Genomic DNA, 5,275 nt, shown 5'->3' with positions numbered 1-5,275 from the left:
GCGCGATCACGTCGCACGTCGGGATTCACTTGCCTCGTCCCGTCGCGAATACCGTGGTCAAAGATCGATAACGAATATGCAATCGATAGCAGCTGGTCACTCGGTTAGCGATGCGTAGGTGGTGGACGCGTTAACTTTTGCGCTCTGGCAGTGACAGCAAGTGCAATTTAATTTTACTTGCCCGTGCGATCTGTTTGTTTGACGTTTCGCCATGCATGGACTGGTTGGTAATTAAATAGATGATTAAATCTCTCTAAACAGAAATACAAGATTTCAGTATTACTCTTTTAGCGATAATATTACGCAAAGAATGTGTTATTTAATTACGCATGGTTGCGAAAGAGACATATATGAAATTAATGAAATTTGTAGAGAAAAAATCACAAACTTAATAAATTAATATAATTAAGATAAGACAAATAAGAGCAACGCGTCGTTATTAAAACGAGAGATATGAAATAATTTTATATATTTCCAAGCACACAAATTTTTCCAATTTACTTAACTGCGCGCCGATTTCTTGTCGGACTTTAAAGCCCAGTTTTTATTGGAACACTAAAATTCCCTACCCCTCTTCGATTAATTGATTGTAATAAGCATCTAAAATACTGTAGAGAATTTATTGCGAAAAATATTACCTCAGCCAGAGTTCGAACATGGAACCTCCCCGCTTCCATGTAATACGCAATTCGACCACTGAGGCATGTAGTAATATTGTATTAAAACACAGTTTTCGTTGGAGCATTAAAATCCTCTATCCCTCACCGATTAATTGATGCTAATAAACATCTAAAATACTGTAAAGAATTTATTGTGTTTTAATAACAGGGTGTTACTCTTATTTGCCTTATCTTAATTATATTGATTGAATATCTTGAGAGCGTTTTTCTAATTATTGTTTAATAAATTACTATGTTATGTAAGCTTATAATTCGTCGTTTTACTCTATACTTGATATATCAGTTTATTATTTTAAATGAGCTATTGCCGAAATGTATTTACTGTTCTTAATTAACGTCTTTCAAGGTAACGGCATCACAGATTGCGTTAAGAAAACGATATCGTGAAATTGAAGAGGCATATAGGAGCACCTGGAAGGCAAAATTAGGGCGTCGCCGTTTAAAGCGACATCATTTGTAACTTGATTATAAGTGCGAAATCAAGGAAGCATTCAGGCGGTAAATCGAATTACTCCAGATAAGCACGATCCTGATGGTTTTCAATCGTACACCTCCTGTCACGACTCCAGAAAGAAACGCTTAACGCTCTCGCTGGCATTGCTGACATGAGATCTTGGGTAATCTGATCGTGATCTAGAAAGGAACTTTAGAAACGAAAAACAACTGTTCTTTCACAATTATTGAGTAAACGAAGGTTATTCCCTATAGAAATCGAATATAAAAAAAAGCTGAACTCGAATATTGTTTGAATTTTATAAACGTTTTTTTTAATACTTTATTATTTCTTTCTACAGTTACGAAAATTATTTTAATCGAGAGAAGGACATCTAATAAACTCCGTTTTTTTCCTATAATGGTTAGGAAATTTATGAGATCACCGATTTTATGAGAAAGAACAATTGTCTAAGTACATAAGAACTTGCACAGTGTTGCGCAATGTTAATGAATATTTATTTATAACACAGGCTATGTTGATTGCGTTAGTCATTAGTGAACACACAATTGCAGGCCGCCTGAGTCGAAAATAATTATCTGCGCAATCTTTTCAAGAATATTTATGTATTAACTTAATTATACATGTTTGTAATCTTCCAGTTGTTGTTGTTATTGTTACATTTTACAAATATAATGATATATATTTCGCCAAATATTCGAATGTTACGGTAAAAATAATGCTATTAAAATATTATTTAAAATAATGTCTCATTATTTCTATAAATTTGATTGAAAATCTATCTCTGCTACTAAAATGTCATCTTAAATGCTACAAGTTTACACCTGAAAAAGTAATCAGATTTTTTCTTGAATTATCTCATTCTTCCCGATTATCTTATTTTTATATATACACTTATATGAATATTGAACTGCAACTAAATAGACGAAATAACGTCATGCATAACGTATGAGAACTACTGGCATGCTCGTAATAATTTTCCATGATTGAAGATTTTATCATAGTACAGGATCGGACGGTAAATCCCCCCGAGCGGAAAATGTTAATTCGCCTGGTATGCAGAGTCTATAATAATCTTGAAACGGCTCGACATAAGAACGCGAGGAGAGCAGGAACCGGTGCGTGTGCACGAAGAAAGTCATTTCCTTTTACCCGAGGGCAGAAAAGAGGGATGAATAAGTCGCGCTTAGAGTAGTCGACTGACTCTCCGAGGACTTTCCGCTCGGTCGGATTTCCCTCTTTAACTTGCCGCGCTACAGCCGCCACCACCTCCTTTGCTCTTTCTTCTCTTTTCTTTTATTACCGTGCTCCTTACGCGTCGAGAGAAGTCGAACGGATACGAATACTTTTCTCAGATACACTGTGCCGTCGTCATGGCTACCCGTCAGATCGGCTCCGGAGTAATCGCCGGGACTTTTCGGGAATGTGTCGCGAGTCAGATTGGGCCACTCTCGCACACGTCAGAGATTCAACTCGACTGCGGAGTTGTATCTCTGACGTCAAGAGCCGGTCTCGGCGTTAAGAAAAGTATAATCTATCGCAGATAGCGCGGAGAAAGGCGTTCCTCTCCGAGCAATCAGTTTCCTGAAAAGTAATTTGGTTTTTACGTGCTAACGTCTCAGTGAGATCCTGCTTTAGTGAAGAGTACTATATCATATTATGTAAATAAAAATGAAGCGAACGAGTGTTCTTTTGACGGCATAGGCAAAGAATTGTTTTAAAAGTCTTATTTAATTTGGATTGTGTGTTATCATGTATTGCCTCTATTTTACTACACATTACTTTATTATGATTTTATCAGAAAATTCCACTTAGAGAGAGTCTTGAAAAATATGTTATAAAATCAATTTTGCAAACACGAGGAATGACGTCAGGCATCTCATAATTTACTCAAAGCAAAATTTTTATTTTTTATTTAAAAAGAAGAATGTTCTTAGAATTTTAATCTTTTATGGAAAATTATAGCTTTTACTTTCCAATGGTGATCTCCTTTAACTGTATGACGTCATCCTTTAACTGTAATCCGCATTTACGTAGCGAAATTGTCAACCGCATAAGGAGCAGACAAAAGAGAGGGTAGATTGAAGAGACGGCAATTTCCTGGTGCTCTTTACCTAGTTGAGTGCCAGCTCCGAAGTTATTCAACCGTACCGTGTGTCTCTGTGGAGGTGACGAGCTTCAACAGTGAATCCTCAGCCATTGTCAGAATCGTAATACGGCTACTTTGTCACTTACTTATGATTTTGCACCTTACATTTTCCATCTATAATGTTTTGTTAGAGAAAATAAGAAGCGATTTACTACGGGTACGATTAGAAGAAATTCTTTAATTCTCACAAGTTTACCTTTTGAATCACGTAACAAGTACTTTGATGTAACCCGGAGAACTCTATGTGGCCGGTTAATGGAAAACTCTTGTCCGCGTCTCCTTTCTTTTCAGACTCTCGATTGATTTATTTCCGTCTAATCCTCTTCATTCTTCATTTGAAGTGGTAACCGCTAATTTCTTCCAGTTAAATATTATCCGCTTATGTACTTTAAGGGGATCCTACAGTGACTGGCGAACTTCCTCGATGTCGATAATGTCAACCTTTCTAATTTTGTTTTCCCTATATCTGTCTTTGTCTAACGAAATGACATCTGTCCTTTTTTCGATTGCTCGCCATCTCTCGCAAGATCCGTGAACTACTGCTGTGACATAATTGCTGCTCTGCGTGAATATTTTTGTGAAAAATATACACGATCGTTTCAAAGCTCTCATTTTTATTCCAGGCTTTCAATCTCAATTTCAAAGGTACGTTATTGTTTGTGCACGTCTTCTGAAGGGTGGGAAACTTTAATTTCGTACATATTACGTATACAACTATTTATATCAGAAAATAAAGTTATGAGATGACAACATTTAAAAATTTTTTTCAATTATTACTAATTATTTGACAATCCCACCCTTCATTAGTACCTCTACTTTACTCCTGTAAAAGGATTTTGCGATCTATAAAGCCGTTTCAAAATGAGAGCTTTGAAATGTAATTGTCGGTAATTTGGACGGCTTTAGCATCCCCTTAAGGAGATTAAAAGTTCACTAATTGAAGATAATACAAAAGAATCTAAGCGAAAATTAGAAATTCTAGAGAAAAGGCAACTTTTTTCTAAAAATGTTTTATTTATTTGGAAAAAGTTCAAAAATTTTACTTTTTTTATAATTTTTGTATTGCAACTGCTTTCATAAATAGCATTTGTTTTCATTAAAAGTATCACAGTAATTAATAATATTTAATGGTAATTCTAATTGAAATACATATGTAATATTTAAAATTTAAGTAATTTAAAAATGTAATTATAAAACGCAATAAAATGGATAACGGTCGCAATTTCCGTTCCACGGAATTTTTACTACAATTTTTAAGATCAAAAGGTATTACACCGAAATTTACTGCTCCATACCATCCGTCAACAAACGGATTAGCAGAAAGGTTCGTGCAAACAATGAAAAACTCTTTTCACAACACCTCCACGGAAAGTTCGACTTTCCATGCCTGTAGAGAGGGGCGAAAGTGACCAATTTCACGCCGAGAACGGCATTAACGGGACGAAAGTGGCCACTTTCGTCCCTGTTTAGCGGGATGAAAGTGATCACTTTCCGCCCTAGGGAGGAAAGTGGTTACTTTCGTCCCGCTATGCCGTCCTGGCGTGAAATGGCCACTCTCGCCTCTCTCTAGGCATGGAGGTCGAATTTTTCGTAAAGATATTGTGAAAAATATCGTGTGCACCTCGTGGCGAAAGCTTTTTCAGACTCGTGTGATTTGCCGCCCGAGCCGGAAGCGAGGGCGGCAAACTTCACACTCGTCTGAAAAACGCTACTTTTGCCCCTTGGTGCACAATATACTATTGCGAAAGATGCTTGCGGATCCTAGGAATAAGGGACTATAATAGTATAATAATAATAATAATTCTCCAGAAGTATAAATGTTTTGTCTGGAGTGCCGCAGGGCTCACATCTCGGCCCTCTTTTATTTGTTTTATTTATTAATGACATAGCTGCTTTTATTAAATTCTGCTTTTTCTTACTGTATGCTGATGACCTTAAATTATACCGCCGGATTAATGGACCTGCTGTGACTTATTTGAACTTGAGGCCTAG

The sequence above is a fragment of the Temnothorax longispinosus genome, chromosome 7 (assembly GCF_030848805.1).
Source record: "Temnothorax longispinosus isolate EJ_2023e chromosome 7, Tlon_JGU_v1, whole genome shotgun sequence".
NCBI lineage: Eukaryota > Metazoa > Arthropoda > Insecta > Hymenoptera > Formicidae > Temnothorax > Temnothorax longispinosus.
The sequence above is the reverse complement of the archived record's forward strand: the minus strand, read 5'-3'. Positions refer to the sequence as shown.